We start from the raw sequence: 18,812 nt of genomic DNA, 5'->3' as shown, positions 1-18,812 counted from the left end.
GTTTGTAAAAACCGGGAAGAAAAGGCTCGAAAGCCCGACTATACACCATCAAAAAGAAGGTTTGAATGTCCATCAATAATTGCTTTAAAACAAGAAAGTAAATTTTCGAATATCAAACCGTACATGATCATAAGCGGGAGAGGAGGTGTTCCGCTGTAAGACGGTGTGAAAGTCCAACCCTGGTTTGTAAAAAGCGGGTAAGAAAAGGTTCGAATGCCCGAACATACACCATCAAAAGAGGGAGCGGAGGTGTTCCGCTGTAAGACGGTGTGAATGTCCGATCATAGTTGGTAAAAAGCGGGTAAGAAAAGGTTAAAATACCCGACTGTACACAATCAAAAGAGGGAGCGGAGTTGTTCAGCTAAGAGAAGGTGTGAAAGTCCGACCATGGTTTGTAAAAAGCGGGTAAGAAAAGGTTCGTATGCCCGAATATACACTATCAAAACCGGAAGTGTAAGTGTTCGGCTGCAAGAAGGTGTGAACGTCCGACCAAAGTTTGTAAAAAAGCAGTTAAGAAAAGGTAAAGAAAAGAAAAGAAAAGAAAAGAAAAAGCTGATGAAAAAGGGTGAGAAATCCCGACTATACACCATCAAATGCGGTAGCGGAGTTGTTCGGCTGTGAGTAGGTGTGATTCTCCAACCATAATTGCTGAAAAATGTGTTAGAAAAGGTAAGAATGCCGGTCCATACATCATCAAAAGCGGGAGAGGTGGTGTTCGGCTACAAGTAGGTGTGAATGTCCATTAATAATTGCTTTAAAACATGAAAGAAAATTTTCGAATATCAAACCTTACATGATCATTAGCGGGAGAGGAGGTGTTCAGCTGCAAGAAGATGTGAATATCCACCTATAATTACTGAAAAATGGGTAGGAAAAGATTCGAATGTCCAACCATAAATCATCAAAAGCAGGAGTGGAGTTGTTCAGCTACAAGAAGGTATGAAAGTCCAACCATGGTTTGTAAAAAGCGGGTAAGAGAAGGTTCGAATACCCGAATATATACCATCAAAAGCGGAAGCGGGGGTGTTCGGCTGCAAGAAGGTGTGAACGTCCGACCAAAGTTTGTAAAAAGCAGTTAAGAAAAGGTTTGAATATCCAACCGAACATAATCAAAAGCGGGAGCAGAGCTGTTCGACTGCAAGTAGGTGTGAATGTCAGATCATAATTGTTGAAAAATGTGATAGAAAAGACTAGAATGCCGGACAATACATCATCAAAAGCGGGAGAGGTGGTTTTTCGGCTGCAAGTAGGTGTGAATGTCCAGCCATAATTACTCACAAACGGGGGAAGAAAAGGTAGTATTTCCAGACCACACATGATCAAAACAGGGAATGGAGGTGGTTCAGCTGCAAGGTGTGAATGTATGACTAAAGTTTGTAAAAACCGTGTAAGACAAGGGGCGAATGCCCGACAATGTATGATCAAAAGAGGGAGCGGAGGTTTTCGGCTGCAAGGTCTGAATGTCCAACCATAATTTGTAAAAATCGGTGAAGAAAAGGCTCGAAAGCCCGACTAGACACCATCAAAAGCGGGAGCAGAGGTGTTCAGGTGCAAGAAGGTCTGAATGTCCGACCAATAATTACTGAAAAATGGGTAAGAAAAGGTGCGAATGCCAAATCATACATCATCAAAAGCAGGAGCGGATGTGTTCGGCTACAAGAAGGTTTGAATGTCCAACCATAGTAAGTAATAGGTGGGTAAGAAAAGGCTCGAATGCCCGACTATACACCATCAAAAGCGGAAGCGGAGGTGTTCGGCTGCAAGACGGTGTGAACGTCCGACCAAAGTTTGTAAAAAGCATTAAGAAAAGGTTCGAATATCCAACCAAACTTAATCAAAAGCGGGAGCAGAGCTGTTCGACTTCAAGTAGGTGTGAATATCAGATCATAATTTGCAAAAAGCTGATGAGAAAGGGTGAGAATGCCCGACTATACACTATCAAATGTGGGAGCGGAGGTGTTCGTCTGTGAGTAGGTGTGAATGTCCGACCATAATTGCTGAAAAATGTGTTAGAAAAGGTAAGAAGGCCGGACCATATATCATCAAAAGCAGGAGAGGTTGTGTTCAGCTGCAAGAAGGTGTGAATGTCCAGCCATAATTACTCACAAACGGGTAAGAAAAGGTACTATTGCCAGACCATATATGATCAAAACAGGGAGCGGAGGTGGTTCAGCTGCAAGAAGGTTTGAATGTCCGACTAAAGTTTGTAAAAAGCGGGTAAGACAAGGTGTGAATGCCCGACAATGTATGATCAAAAGAGGAGCGGAGGTTTTCGGCTGCAAGAAGGTCTGAATGTCCACCCATAATTACTGAAAAATGGGTAAGAAAAGGTGCGAAAGCCCAACCGCACATGATCATAAGTGGATGAGAAGGTGTTCGACTGCAAGTAGGTGTGAATGTAATCAATGTCTAGATAGATTTCAACAAAAAACAACGTTGTACTTTGCAGTAAAAGAAAGTGCAAATCAAAAGTTTTCGGAATCCGAGAATAAGCTTATTTTCATGAGTTCTGCACGATTTCGGATTTTATGTATAAAATGAATTCATTCACTCAAACCAAGTTAAAACTGCTTTTTCCTTCATATTTATCAATGTCTAGATCGACTTCAACAAAGAACAACATTGTATTTTGCAGTAGAAGAAAGAGCAAAACTGAAGGATCAGGAATCCGAGAATAAGCTTCTTTTCATACGTTCTGCATGATTTGGGATTTTATGTATAAAATGAATTCCTTCACTCAAACTAAGTTAACACTGCTTTGTCCTTCATATGTACCCATTTCTACATATATATCAAGCATAAACTTCCTCATACTACCCTGAATGAGAAAGAACCACACTTGTGATTAAGCCATACGCCCCTTTTGAGGAGTTCTGCATGATTTGGGATTTTATCTATAAAATCAATTCCTTCACTCAAACCAAGTTAAAACTGCTTTTACCTTCATATTTATCAATGTCTCGATATATTTAAACAAAAAAAACAACGTTGTACTTTGCAGTAAAAGAAAGAGCAACACTGAAGGATCAGGAATCCGAGAATAAGCTTATTTTCTTATGGGCAAGTGGGAACTGCTTTGTCCTTCATATTTATCAATGTGTAGATGGATTTCAACTTCTTCTACTGCAAAGTCCAATGTTTTTCTTTGTTGAAGTCGATCTAGACATTGATGAATATGGAAGGACAAAGCAGTTTTAACTTGGTTTGAGCAAAGCAATTCATTTTATAGCAAAATCCGAAATCGTGCAGAACTCATGAAAGCAGGCTTATACTCGGATTCCTGAAACTTTAGATTTGCTCTTTCTTTTACTGCAAAGTACAACGTTGTTTTTTTGTTTAAATATTTCTAGACATGGTAAATATGAAGGACAAATCAGTTTTAACATAGTTTGAGTGAAGTAATGCATTTTATAAGCAAAATCCCAAATCATGCAGAACTCACGAAATGCTTTTTCTCGCTTTTCACTGCTTTTTACAAACTTTGGTCGGACGTTCACACCTTCTTGCATCCGAACACCTCCGCTTCCGCTTTTGATGATGTATATTCGGGCATTTGAACCTTTTTTTACCCGCTTTTTACAAACCATTGTCGGACTTTCACACCTTCTTGCAGCCGAACACCACCTCTCCCGCTTTTGATGATGTATGGTCCAGTATTCTTACCTTTTCTAACACATTTTTCAGCAATTATGGTCGGACATTCACACCTACTCACAGCCGGACACCTCCGCTCCCGCTTTTGATCATACAATGTCGGGACATCGCTCCTTGTCTTACCAGCTTTTTACAAACTTTAGTCGAACATTCACACCTTCTTGCAGCTGAACACCTCCGCTCCCGCTTTTGATGATGTATAGTCGGGCTTTCGAGCCTTTTCTTACCCGGTTTTTACAAATTATGGTTGGACATTCAGACCTTGCAGCCGAACACCTCCGCTCTCTCTTTTGATCATACATTGTTGGGCATTCGCACCTTGTCTTACCCGCTTTTTACAAACTATAGTCAGACATTAACACCTTGCAGCAAACCTCCGCTACCTGTTTTGATCATGTATGGTCTGGCAATACTACCTTTTCTTCCCCCGTTTGTGAGTAATTATGGCTGGACATTCACACCTACTTGCAGTCGAACAGCTCTGCTCCCGCTTTTGATTATGTTTGGTTGGATATTCGAACCTTTTCTTAACTGCTTTTTACAAACCATGGTCGGACTTTCACACCTTCTTGTAGCCGAACAACTCCGCTCCCGCTATTGATTGTGTACAGTCGGGTATTTTAACCTTTTCTTACCCGCTTTTTACCAACTATGGTCGGACATTCACACCGTCTTACAGCGGAACACCTCCGCTCCCGCTTTTTATGGTGTATAGTCGGGCATTCGAACCTTTTCTTACCCGCTTTTTACAAACTATGGTAGGACATTCAAACCTTCGTGTATCCGAAAACCTCCGCTCTCTCTTTTGATCATACATTGTCGGACATTCGCACCTTTTCTTACCCGCTTTTTACAAACCATGGTCGGACTGTCACACCTTCTTGTAGCCGAACACATCCGCTCCCGCTATTGATTGTGTACAGTCGGGTATTTTAACCTTTTCTTACCCGCTTTTTACCAAGTATGGTCGGACATTCACACCTTCGTACAGCGGAACACCTCCGCTCCCTCTTTTGATGGTGTATGTTCGGGCATTCAAACCTTTTCTTACCCGCTTTTTCCAAACTATGGTCGGCTATTCACAGCTTCCTCTCCACCATACTTGTATGGTGGGATATTCACACCCACTTGCATCCAAAAACCTCCGCCCCAAATTTTGTTGATATTTAGTCGGACATTCGCACCTTACCCGCTTTTGGCAAACTATGGCCTTCTTGCAGCCAAACACCTCTGATCTTGCTTTTGATGATGTAAGGTTGGGCATTCAGACCTTGCTTCACCTGCTTTTCACCAAATATAGTCGGACATTCACACCTTCTTGCAGCCGAACACTTCCGCTCCACCTTTTAGTGTTCTATCACACCTTTTTTTTCACCGCATTTTATACATTATGGTTGGAAATTTTCAACCACTTTCATCCGAAGACCTCTCCTCCCGCTTTTGTTAATATATTTGAACTTTAGTTTGACATTCAAACCTTCTTGCAGCTGAACCACCTCCGCTCCCTGTTTTGATCATATATGGTCTGGCAATACTACCTTTTCTTACCCGTTTGTGAGTAATTATGGCTGGACATTCACACCTACTTGCAGCCGAACACAACCTATCTCGCTTTTGATAATGTATGGACCGGCATTTTTACCTTTTCTAACACATTTTTCAGCAATTATGGTCGGAGATTCACACCTACTCACAGCCGAACAACTCCGCTCCCGCATTTGATGATGTATAGTCGGGCATTCTCACCCTTTCTCATCAGCTTTTTGCAAATTATGATCTGACATTCACACCTACTTGCAGTCGAACAGCTCTGCTCCCGCTTTTGATTATGTTTGGTTGGATATTCGAACCTTTTCTTAACTTCTTTTTACATATTTTGGTTGGACGTTCACACCTTCTTGTAGCCGAACACTTCCACTCCTGCTTTTGATGATGTATGGTTGGGCATTCACACCTTTTTTTTGCCCATTTTTCAGGAATTATGGGTGGACATTCACACCTTGCAGCTGAAATCCTCCTCTCCCACTTATGATCATGTGCGGTTTGATTTTCGAAAAGTTTCTTTCATGTTTTCTAGCAATTATTGATGGACATGTAGACCTTCTTGCAGCTGAACACCTCCGCTCCCGCTTTTGATCATACATTGTCAGGCATTCGCACCTTGTCTTACCCACTTTTTACAAACTTTAGTCGAACAGTCACACCTTTTTGCAGCCGAACACCACCTCTACCGCTTTTGATGATGTATAGTCCAGCATTCTTACCTTTTCTAACACATTCTTCAGCAATTATGGTTGGACATTCACACCTACTTGCAGTCGAACAGCTCTGCTCCCGCTTTTGATTATGTATGGTTGGATATTCAAACCTTTTCTTAACTGCTTTTTACAAACTTTGGTCGGACGTTCACAATATCTTGCAGCCGAACACCTCCGCTTCCGCTTTTGATGGTGTATATTCGGGCATACGAACCTTTTCTTACCCGCTTTTTACAAACCAAGGTCGGACTTTCACACCTTCTCTTAGCTGAACAACTCCGCTCCCTCTTTTGATTGTGTACAGTCGGGTAATTTAACCTTTTCTTACCCGCTTTTTACCATCTATGGTCGGACATTCACACCGTCTTACAGCGGAACACCTCCGCTCCCTCTTTTGATGATGTATGGTTAGGCATTCGCACTTTTTCTTACCCATTTTTCAGTAATTATGGGTAGACATTCACACCTTCTTGCAGCTGAACACCTCCTCTCCTGCTTATGATCATGTGCAGTTTGATATTTGAAAATTTTCTTTCATGTTTTCTAGCAATTATTGATGGACATTCAGACCGTCTTGAAGCTGAACACCGTCTTGAAGCTGAACACCTCCGCTCCCACTTTTGATGGTGTATAGTCGGGCTTTCGAGCCTTTTCTTCCCCGGTTTTTACAAATTATGGTTGGACATTCAGACCTTCTTGCAGCCGAAAACCTCCACTCCCTCTTTTGATCATACATTGTCGGGCATTCGCACCTTTTCTTACCCGCTTTTTACAAACCATGGTCGGACTTTCACACCTTCTTGTAGCCGAACAACTCCGCTCCCGCTATTGATTGTGTGCAGTCGGGTATTTTAACCTTTTCTTACCCGCTTTTTACCAACTATTGTTGGACATTCACACCGTCTTACAGCGGAACACCTCCGCTCCCTCTTTTGATGGTGTATGTTCGGGCACTCGAACCTTTTCTTACTCGCTTTTTACAAACTATGGTCAGACATTCAAACCTTCTTGTAGCCGAACACATCCACTCCTGCTTTTGATGATGGGTATTCAAACCTACTTGTTGCCCGCTTTTCATTAATTATGGGTGGACATACACACCTTGTCGCAGCCAAACACCTCCGCTCCCTGTTTTGATCATGTATGATTGGACATTCGCACCTTTTCTCACCCGCTTTTTACTATGGTCGGCCATTCACAGCTTCCTCTCCACCATACTTGTATGGTGGGATATTCACACCCACTTGCATCCGAAGACCTCCGCCCCCACTTTTGTTGATATTTAGTCGGTCATTCGCAGCTTACCCGCTTTTGGCAAACTATGGCCTTCTTGCAGCCAAACACCTCTGATCTCGTTTTTGATGATGTAAGGTTGGGCATTCAGACCTTGCTTCACCTGCTTTTCACTAAATATAGTCGAACAGTCACACCTTCTTGCAGCCGAACACTTCTGCTCCACCTTTTAGTGTTCTATGGGGTATTCACACCTTTTTTTTCACCGCATTTTATTGATTATGGTTGGAAATTCTCACCCACTCTTATCCGAAGACCTCTCCTCCTGCTTTTGTTAATATATAGTCGGGCATTCAAACCTTTTCTTACCCGCTTTTTACAAATTATGGTCGAACATTCACACCTACTTGCAGCCGAACACCTCCGCTCCCGCTTTTGATGGTGTATAGTCGGGCTTTCGAGCCTTTTCTTCCCCGGTTTTTACAAATTATGGTTGTACATTCAGACCTTGCAGCCGAAAACCTCCGCTCCCTCATTTGATCATACATTGTCAGGCATTCGCACCTTGTCTTACCCGCTTTTTATAAACTTTAGTCAGACATTCACACCTTGCAGCTGAACCACCTCCGCTCCCTGTTTTGATAATGTATGGTCTGGCAATACTACCTTTTCTTACCGGTTTGTGAGTAATTATGGCTGGACATTCACACCTACTTGCAGTCGAACACCACTTTTCCCGCTTTTGATGATGTATGGTCCGGCATTCTAGTCTTTTCTAACACATTTTTCAGCAATTATGGTTTGACATTCACACCTACTCACAGCCGAACACTTCCGCTCCCGCTTTTGATTATGTTTGGTTGGATATTCGAAACTTTTCTTCACTGCTTTTTACAAACTTTGGTCGGACATTCACACCTTCTTGCAGACGAACACCTCCGCTTCCGCTTTTGATGGTATATATTCGGGCATTCGAACCTTTTCTTACCCGCTTTTTACAAACCATGGTCGGACTTTCACACCTTCTTGTAGCCGAACAACTCCGCTCCCGCTATTGATTGTGTACAGTCGGGTATTTTAACCTTTTCTTACCCACTTTATACCAACTATTGTTGGACATTCACACCGTCTTACAGCGGAACACCTCCGCTCCCTCTTTTGATGGTGTATGTTTGGGCATTCGAACCTTTTCTTACCCGCATTTTACGAACTATGGTCGGACATTCAAACCTTCATTTAGCCGAACACATCCACTCCTGCTTTTGATGATGTATGGTTGAGCATTCGCACCTTTTCTTACCCATTTTTTACAAACTATGGTCGGACATTCACACCTTCTTGCAGCTGAACACCTCCTCTCCCGCTTATGATGATGTGTGGTTTGATATTCGAAAATTTTCTTTCATGTTTTCTAGCAATTATTGATGGACATTCAGACCTTCTTGCAGGTGAACACCTCCGCTCCCGCTTTTGATGATGTATAGTCGGGCTTTCGAGCCTTTTCTTCCCCGGTTTTTACAAAATTATTGTTGGACATTCAGACCTTCTTGCAGCCGAAAACCTCCGCTCCCTCTTTTGATCATACATTGTCGGGCATTCGCACCTTCTCTTACCCGCTTTTTACAAACCAGGGTCGGACTTTCACACCTTTTAGTAGCCGAACAACTCCGCTCCCGCTATTGATTGTGTACAGTCGGGTATTTTCACCTTTTCTTACCCGCTTTTTACCAACTATGGTCAGACATTCACACCTTCTTACAGTGGAACACCTCCGCTCCCTCTTTTGATGGTGTATGTTCGGGCATTCGAACCTTTTCTTACCCGTTTTTTACAAACTATGGTCGGACATTAAAACCTTCTTGTAGCCGAACACATCCACTCCTGCTTTTGATGATGTATGGTTGGGCATTCGTACCTTTTCTTACCCATTTTGCAGTAATTATGGGTGGACATTGACACCTTTTTGCATTTTAACACCTCCTCTCCCGCTTATGATTATGTGCGGTTTGATATTCGAAAATTCTCTTCCATGTTTTCTAGCAATTATTGATGGACATTCAGACCGTCTTGCAGCTGAACACCTCCGCTCCAGCTGTTGATGGTGTATAGTCGGGCTTTCGAGCCTTTTCTTCCCCGATTTTTACAAATTATGGATGGACATTCAGACCTTCTTTCTGCCGAAAACCTCCTTTTAGTAGCGGAACAACTCTGCTCCCGCTATTGATTGTGTACAATAGGGTATTTTAACCTTTTCTTACCTGCTTTTTGCCAATTATGGTTGGACATTCACACCTTCTTACAGCGGAACACCTCCGCTCCCTCCTTTGATGGTGTATGTTCGGGCATTCGAACCTTTTCTTACCCGCTTTTTACAAACTATGGTCAGACATTCAAACCTTCTTGTAGCCGAACACATCCACTCCTGCTTTTGATGATGGGTATTCAAACCTACTTGTTGCCCGCTTTTCATTAATTATGGGTGTACATACACACCTTGTCGCAGCCAAACACCTCCGCTCCCTGTTAGGATCATGTATGGTTGGGCATTCGTACCTTTTCTTACCCATTTTGCAGTAATTATGGGTGGACATTCACACCTTCTTGCATTTGAACACCTCCTCTCCCGCTTATGATCATGTGCGGTTTGATATTCGAAAATTCTCTTCCATGTTTTCTAGCAATTATTGATGGACATTCAGACCTTCTTGCAGCTGAACACCTCCGCTCCAGCTGTTGATGGTGTATAGTCGGGCTTTCGAGCCTTTTCTTCCCAGATTTTTACAAAATATGGATGGACATTCAGACCTTGTTTCAGCCGAAAACCTCCTCTCCCTCTTTTGATCATACATTGTCGGGCATTCACACCTTTTCTTACCCGCTTTTTACAAACCATGGTCGGACTTTCACACCTTTTAGTAGTGGAACAACTCTGCTCCCGCTATTGATTGTGTACAATCGGGTATTTTAACCTTTTCTTACCTGCTTTTTGCCAACTATGGTCGGACATTCACACCTTCTTACAGCGGAACACCTCCGCTCCCTCCTTTGATGGTGTATGTTCGGGCATTCGAACCTTTTCTTACCCGCTTTTTACAAACTATGGTCAGACATTCACACCTTCTTGCAGCCGAACACTTCCGCTCTACCTTTTAGTGTTCTATGGGGTATTCACACCTTTTTTTTCACCGCATTTTATAGATTATGGTTGTAAATTCTCACCCACTCGTATCCGAAGACCTCTCCTCCTGCTTTGGTTAATATATAGTCGGGCATTCAAACCTTTTCTTACCCGCTTTTTACAAATTATGGTCGAACATTCACACCTACTTGCAGCCGAACACCTCCGCTCCCGCTTTTGATGGTGTATAGTCGGGCTTTCGAGCCTTTTCTTCCCCGGTTTTTACAAATTATGGTTGGACATTCAGACCTGGCAGCCGAAAACCTCCGCTCCCTCTTTTGATCATACATTGTCAGGCATTCGCACCTACTTGCAGCCGAATACTTCCGCTCCACCTTTTAGTGATGTATGGTTGGCATTTGCACCTTTTCTTACCCTTTCTTACCCTACTGATTGCTTAAGATGAAGTTGTTTTTTCTCAAACTACAACATTTTTTTAATTGTTGAAACTTGATTTGAAGTGGATAAATAAGGAGGACAAACAGTTTTAAGTCAGGCTGATAGAAGGAATTAATTTTATAGCAAAATCTGTATTTCGTCATATGTCGAGAGATGCTTATTGCTGAAGAAGTTCTTTCTCATTCTACAAAGTACAACGTTGTATATCGTTGAAACTTGATTAGACATGAATAAATATGAAGGACAAAGCAGTCTTAACTTGGTTAGAGTTAAGGAATTCGTTTTATAGGAGAATCCGAATTCGTGCATAACTCGTAAAATAGAGCTTATTTTCGGATTCCTGAAGAATGAGTCTGGTTCTTTCTCATAATACAAAGTTTGTTGTTTATTGTTGAAACTTCATCAGAAGTGAAGAAATAAATGAATGCCTATCAACAAATGTGGGATCTAAACTCTAGTGCTTCCTCTAAAATAATTTTCTTTCTCAATTCAGAAATGTGTGTGTGTAAGTCACAACACCCGTGACACCAAAACGGCTTTCTTTTCTCTCTTTTCTCTACACTCTGCACTATGAGCACACACACCAAATCAGAAAGGCTTTTTTCTCTCTTTTCTACATTATGGACTGTGGGGACACAAAACCGCTCTCTCTTTTTTTTTTTGATTGTGTGCCAGGGCGTTGTCTCACGTATTAGATTATGCTTAAGATACGAATGGGTTTATCAGTCACATCAGAATCCATACATACTGATCCTCCCGTAATAAAATGGTCGGATCTTATCAAACACACTTTATTTCTTGTGACAATCAAGTCAGCGAAACAGCGTATACACGTCAAGACACTGAATCAAGTTTGCCACAAGAACTCATAAGTTTGGCAGTATTGCTCTGCCGTCAGCAATCATACACCCATTTTATTTTCGTGAGACATGTGCAGGCACCTGTTCATCTACTGTTCTATCACTATGAATTAGTTTATCTATTATCAATAAGGATACTTCTACAACTACTATCAAAGTATGTCCAGACTTCTTATGTTGTCAGTTGCTATATATGAATAAGTGGGTAGCTACTGACAAGCATTAAGCATGTCACACAGCCCAAACATATAACATTTCAGGACACACCACACAGTTAACAACCACAGTGAAGTGTCAAAGCCCAAACATGTAACATTCAACAGGACACTTACACAACACATTCAAATCAAACAGTCAGACAACATACAAGAACATATACCCCAGCCGGCATTGCTCCCTGCCTATTTTCCTACAGCTCACTATGTGTGCGCACACCTTTATTCACAAACTCTTCAACTTATACTCTTTTACCAAAGCTGTTACAGCTCGATTGGCCGAATACCCTTAGATCCTATTTCGGTGAATTTGACATCTGCCTTACATGTAACAGATTAGCGGTTTAGCAGTTTTAATTTAGTTTGAGTGAAGGAATTCATTTTATAGCAAAATCCGAAATCGTGAAGAACTCATGAAAGTAAGCTTATTCTTGGATTCCTGAAACTTTAGATTTGCTATTTCTTTTACTGCAAAGTACAACGTTGGTTTTTTTGTTTAAATCTTTCAAGACATGGTAAATATGATTTTTATATATATAATAAATATATTTATTTCTGTTTACAATATATGACATGTAATAGAACTGAACCGGACCGGGGGACAAGGAAAGAAGAAGAAGAAGAAGAGGAAAGAAGAGAAAAACAGAACATACATCGCATACAACACAGCTGTGGATATAGATGACCTGAGACGACATGATAATACATCAACTGCTTAGCGACCATGCTACTGGACTAATGAATGTGGTTGTGTGTGTGTGAGAACATGCAACACCCATGGCACAGGACCTACATGATAACCGTGCTTAGTTATGAGTGTATAAGCGTACAGGGCCACAATCCACAGCCCCCCCAAGCAATCAGAAGCAGGCAGAGAGGGCCACAAGACCCAGGCCACCAGCAGCCCCCACAGAGCACAGAACCCAGGAAGCCCACCGCAGGGGCAACCACGCATCCACCCAGAAGACTACAGAGGAAGCCCCCGGAAAGAGCCCCCATAAGCATAGGGCAGAGGCCTTCCGGGAGCCAGGGGCAACAGCCCACCGACGTCGCCAGGCCCCAGCCGCCCAGACATGGGCCGTGCACTGGATCCGGGCCCCAGGAGCCCGAGCGCCCCCCAAACCCCCCGGCAGAGGCCCCACCCAATACCCAGGAGGGCCAAGCGCCCCAGACAGCCACACAGTGGGTCAGTGCCTGCCCCAGCACCCCTGGCCAAGTGCCCTGGGAGTCAAGACGTGCCCACAGGTGGGTGAAGTCGCGAGCAGCGGAGAGAGGCCACGCCGCCCCCCCCATCGGGAGAAGCACAGGCAGGCCAGGCGACAGCAAGTCCAAGATCCAGGCCCAATCATTACCACACACACTTTCATGTCCCATACATCCACACGTCCTCCCTCCCTCGACTCCGCTGGGGTGTAGTGCAGCGGGCACACCAGGGGGCCAGCAGCCCCCCAGCCACCACAGACCCCAAACCAGCAGAACAATTAATTAATCCTCCTGGCCCCTCCCGCCCCGAGCAGCAACCAGGAAGCAGGGGTGTGCGAAGAAGACCCCTCCCCTCACCCTTCTGGCTCTTCAATATTTTCTAATAGTGAGCAATTAAAATTGAGGGGCAGCCAAACTTGTAGAACTGGGAGCGTGGCCCTCTGGGCAGCCTACATACCCAAAGAGCCCCGCCCACCAGATGCCACTCAGTGTAACCACCCCCCAAGACCTAATGTGTGTGTGTGAGTGTGTTTGATAAGTAGTAATGTCTAAGGTGTAATTAAAACAGGGGTGGGAACTGCAGAGGGCAACTACTGCAGAGTCCACTACACCCCACCGAACACACACGCCCCCAAAACCCTTCATGTGTGAGTGTGTGCTGTGTACAGGAGCCAGAAGGGAGAGGGGTATGGGGATATACACTGGGGGCAGCCAGGGACTGGCTGCAATAGGCATCCCCGCTACCAGGGAGCCAACACAGGACAGGAGGGCCTGATGTCCACCAGGCTCGGGGCCTGCAGCGACCATATTCTGGGAGCTACTGTACCCCCAGAAGGTACCCATCCCGCCCCACCCCACTCAACCCAACCCCACTCCGGAGGACCTCTACAAAAAACAAACAAACAACAACAAAAAACAAACAAACAAACCACCCGGTCACACCAGTCGCAGCAGCCCGGGCCTGAGACCCACCATCACCCAGGCCCCCCCAGGCCCCCCCTCAACAGGTGCGCTCTTGTGAAAAAGCAAACAGCGGCAGCAACAAAAACACAACGGGAACACCGTATTGAGGCTTTGTTCTGACCGCTCATTTGGTATGGCGTTTCTTTCAAGCAATTCTCCCGGTTAGCCCGCACTCGGCTCGCTCCCAGAGCCGTGTTAAAGTCTACTTCGCATTCACTCTCTTTTCTCAGCAGACTAAAAGAAAGTTTCATCTTGGGCTCCCTGAAACTTGCATCCTGCACCGCTGTTTGCTTTTTCACAAGAGTAGAGAAGAGTGCACCGTTCCCAGCGGCACTGCAGTACGGGGTCAATGCTTGGAGTGAACGGAGCAAGCTAATTTTTCAACTCCTATTGCTAAAAATCCATTTAATATGTAGTCCTCGTATAGAGGACATATCAGATATTAAACTGATAAGAACAGATACTACACTTGATCTTAGCCAAAAGGCCGAGAAGCGACAACTGTCCACTGGTTCACGTCCGAGGGCCCTTCCTGGCACAATGCGCACTTGTCCGCTAACACCCCTGTTCTTTTTATGGCCATAGGTGGCCAGAGTGTCACTTTGCACCTCCGCCCACCTGCTGCACTGAGCACTCTTCAGCCCTTTTAAATGGTATAACTTTGCACTCCCGCACGCTCCAGCAAGCACCATTCAAGCAACAACTTTGCACTCCAGCTTCGAACATCGGCACAGTCGCAACAAGTAAGGCGACTCTACTCAGAGAAGTCACTCTGCACAGTAACAAGATTTCTTTTGCACAGACAGAAAGGGCTTCACCCGCAAAGGTAAAGCCTGCCAAAAATAGAAACAACTCATTAGTGCTGCTCTCCACAGAAGTCTTTAGTAAAAGGCGAAAGACTTGTACGTTATGAATAGAAACCAGAGTACGATTATCCGTCACTGCGGGAGCAGGGCATCAGGCTAGTTGGCATAGCCACCTTCCCCATGGTGAGCTTTGCTTGGTTGAGACGCTTGCCCCCCCCCCCCCCCCCCCCCCCTTGCTCCTCGGCTGACCAAGTAGGAACAATCGGGCCCTATTCGATGGCTGCCTTGTCTTTTACTCTGTGCAAAAGACAAGGCAGCAACAAAAACACCACGGGAAAACCGTATTGAGGCTTTGTTCTGACCGCTCATTCGGTGTCGCGTTTCTTTCAAGCAATTCTCCCGGTTAGCCCGCACTCGGCTCGCTCCCAGAGCCGTGTTAAAGTCTACTTCGCATTCACTCTCTTTTCTCAGCAGACTCTTGGGATTTTATCAATAAAATCAATTCCTTCACTCAAACTATGTTAAAACTGCTTTGTCCTTCATATTTACCATGTCTAGAAAGATTTAAACAAAAAAACCAACGTTGTACTTTGCAGTAAAAGAAATAGCAAATCTAAAGTTTCAGGAATCCGAGAATAAGCTTACTTTCATGAGTTCTTCACGATTTCGGATTTTGCTATAAAATGAATTCCTTCACTCAAACTAAATTAAAACTGCTAAACCGCTAATCTGTTACATGTAAGGCAGATGTCAAATTCACCGAATTAGGATTATTCGGTATTCGGCCAATCGAGCTGTAGCAGCTTCGGTAAAAGAGTATAAGTTGAAGAGTTTGTGAATAAAGGTGTGCGCACACATAGTGAGCTGTAGGAAAATAGGCAGGGAGCAATGCCGGCTGGGGTATATGTTCTTGTATGTTGTCTGACTGTTTGATTTGAATGTGTTGTGTAAGTGTCCTGTTGAATGTTACATGTTTGGGCTTTGACACGCTTCACTGTGGTTGTTAACTGTGTGGTGTGTCCTGAAATGTTATATGTTTGGGCTGTGTGACATGCTTAATGCTTGTCAGTAGCTACCCACTTATTCATATATAGCAACTGACAACGTAAGAAGTCCGGACATACTTTGATAGAGTAGTTGTAGAAGTATCCTTATTGATAATAGATAAACTAATTCATAGTGATAGAACAGTAGATGAACAGGTGCCTGCACATGTCTCACGAAAATAAAATGGATGTATGATTGCTGACGGCAGAGCAATACTGCCAAACTTATGAGTTCTTGTGGCAAACTTGATTCAGTGTCTTGACGTGTATACGCTGTTTCGCTGACTTGATTGTCACAAGAAACAAAGTGTGTTTGATAAGATCCGACCATTTTATTACGGGAGGATCAGTATGTACCGATTCTGATGTGACTGATAAACCCATTCGTATCTTAAGCACAATCTAATACGTCAGACAACGCCCTGGCACACGATAAAAAAAAAAAGAGAGAGCGGTTTTGTGTCCCCACAGTCCATAATGTAGGAAAGAGAGAAAAAACCCTTTCTGATTTGGTGTGTGTGCTCATAGTGCAGAGTGTAGAGAAAAGAAAGCCGTTTTGGTGTCACGGGTGTTGTGACTTACACACACACATTTCTAAATTGAGAAAGGAAATTATTTTAGAGGAAGCACTAGAGTTTAGATCCCACATTTGTTGATAGGCATTCATTTATTTCTTCACTTCTGATAAAAATGATAAGACTGACCTAAAGAATTGGAGGCCCATCACATTTTTAAACTTTGACTGTAAACTTTTTAGCAAGGTTTTAACGACACGGATGTCCTCTGTTTTAGAGGAGGTAATTCACCCAGACCAGGCTTGTGCCATCTCAGAGAGACAACTCACCGACAGCCTCGTACTGATTCGAGACATCATTGATTACGCTAGAGACAGAAACACCCGGCTTGTCATCTTAAATTTAGACTTTGAAAAAGCTTTTGATCGGGTCTCGCATCAATATCTCTTTCAGGTGTTGCAGCCATCGAATAGGGCCCGATTGTTCCTACTTGGTGAGATTTGCTTGGTTGAGACGCTTGCTCCCCCCCCTTGCTCCTCGGCTGACCAAGTAGGAACAATTGGGCCCTATTCGATGGCTGCCTTGTCTTTTACTCTGTGCAAAAGACAAGGCAGCCACAAACACCACGGGAAAACCGTATTGAGGCTTTGTTCTGACCACTCATTCGGTGTCGCGTTTCTTTCAAGCAATTCTCCCGGTTAGCCCACACTCGGCTCGCTCCCAGAGCTGTGTTAAAGTCTACTTCGCATTCACTCTCTTTTCTCAGCAGATTAAAAGAAAGTTTCATCTTGGGCTCCCTGAAACTTCCATCCTGCACCGCTGTTTGCTTTTTCACAAGAGCAGAGAAGAGCGCACCGTTCCCAGCGGCACTGCAGTACTGGGTCAATGCTTGGAGTGAACGGAGCAAGCTTCTTTTTCAACTCCTATTCTTAAAAATCCATTTAATATGTAGTCCTCGTATAGAGGACATATTAAACTGATAAGAACAGATACTACACTTGATCTTAGCCAAAAGGCCGAGAAGCGATAACTGTCCACTGTTTCAGGTCCGAGGGCCCTTGCTGGCTCAATGCGCACTTGTAGCAGTGTTCTTTTTATGGCCATAGGTGGCCAGAGTGTCACGTTGCACCTCCGCCCACCCGCTGCACTGAGCACTCTTCAGCCCTTTTAAATGGTATAACTTTGCACTCCCGCATGCTCCAGCAAGCACCATTCAAGCAACAACTTTGCACTCCAGCTTCGAACATCGGCACAATCGCAACAAGTAAGGCGACTCTACTCAGAGAAGTCACTCTGCACAGTAACAAGATTTCTTTTGCACAGACAGAAAGGGCTTCACCTGCAAAGGTAAAGCCTGCCAAAAATAGAAACAACTCATTAGTGCTGCTCTCCACGAAAGTCTTTAGTAAAAGGCGAAAGACTTGTATGTTATGAAGAGAAACCAGAGTACGATTATCCGTCACTGCGGGAGCAGGGCATCAGGCTAGTTGCCATAGCCACCTTCCCCATGGTGAGCGTTGCTTGGTTGAAACGCTTGCCCCTGTGCAATCGACAAGGCAGCAACAAAAACACCACGGGAACACCGTATTGAGGCTTTGTTCTGACCGCTCATTCGGTGTCGCGTTTCTTTCAAGCAATTCTCCCGGTTAGCCCACACTCGGCTCGCTCCCAGAGCCGTGTTAAAGTCTACTTCGCATTCACTCTCTTTTCTCAGCAGACTCTTGGGATTTTATCTATAAAATGAATTCCTTCACTCAAACTATGTTAAAACTGCTTTGTCCTTCATATTTACCATGTCTAGAAAGATTTAAACAAAAAAAAAACAACGTTGTACTTTGCAGTAAAAGAAAGAGCAAATCTAAAGTTTCAGGAATCCGAGAATAAGCTTACTTTCATGAGTTCTTCAAGATTTCGGATTTTGCTATAAAATGAATTCCTTCACTCAAACTAAATTAAAACTGCTAAACCGCTAATCTGTTACATGTAAGGCAGATGTCAAATTCACCGAAATAGGATCTAAGGGTATTCGGCCAATCGAGCTGTAGCAGCTTCGGTAAAAGAGTATAAGTTGAAGAGTTTGTGAATAAAGGTGTGCGCACACATAGTGTGCTGTACGAAAATAGGCAGGGAGCAATGCCGGCTGGGGTATATGTTCTTGTATGTTGTCTGACTGTTTGATTTGAATGTGTTGTGTAAGTGTCCTGTTGAATGTTACATGTTTGGGCTTTGACACGCTTCACTGTGGTTGTTAACTGTGTGGTGTGTCCTGAAATGTTATATGTTTGTGCTGTGTGACATGCTTAATGCTTGTCAGTAGCTACCCACTTATTCATATATAGCAACTGACAACATAAGAAGTCCGGACATACTTTGATAGTAGTTGTAGAAGTATCCTTATTGATAATAGATCACTAATTCATAGTGATAGAACAGTAGATGAACAGGTGCTTGCACATGTCTCACGAAAATAAAATGGGTGTAT

At 43.7% G+C, this 18,812-nt stretch overlaps 4 non-coding genes across 4 annotated transcripts; all 4 read right to left on the bottom strand.

The window, feature by feature from the left end:
• Window positions 1-14,271: 14,271 nt before the first annotated feature.
• Window positions 14,272-14,462, bottom strand: LOC140285538 (U2 spliceosomal RNA). The gene has a single exon (XR_011910554.1). It is a non-coding gene; the product is annotated as a U2 spliceosomal RNA (small nuclear RNA).
• Window positions 14,463-14,778: 316 nt separating this feature from the next.
• Window positions 14,779-14,892, bottom strand: LOC140285522 (U5 spliceosomal RNA). The gene has a single exon (XR_011910541.1). It is a non-coding gene; the product is annotated as a U5 spliceosomal RNA (small nuclear RNA).
• A 2,282-nt stretch (window positions 14,893-17,174) lies between these two features.
• LOC140285553 (U2 spliceosomal RNA) lies at window positions 17,175-17,358 on the bottom strand. The gene has a single exon (XR_011910568.1). It is a non-coding gene; the product is annotated as a U2 spliceosomal RNA (small nuclear RNA).
• Window positions 17,359-17,666: 308 nt separating this feature from the next.
• On the bottom strand, window positions 17,667-17,780 carry LOC140285576 (U5 spliceosomal RNA). The gene has a single exon (XR_011910589.1). It is a non-coding gene; the product is annotated as a U5 spliceosomal RNA (small nuclear RNA).
• Between the last annotated feature and the right edge of the window lie 1,032 nt (window positions 17,781-18,812).

This window comes from Leuresthes tenuis, unplaced genomic scaffold (assembly GCF_036924035.1).
Source record: "Leuresthes tenuis unplaced genomic scaffold, fLeuTen1.0.hap1 SCAF_47, whole genome shotgun sequence".
NCBI lineage: Eukaryota > Metazoa > Chordata > Actinopteri > Atheriniformes > Atherinopsidae > Leuresthes > Leuresthes tenuis.
This window is presented reverse-complemented; position numbering and strand designations above follow the sequence as displayed.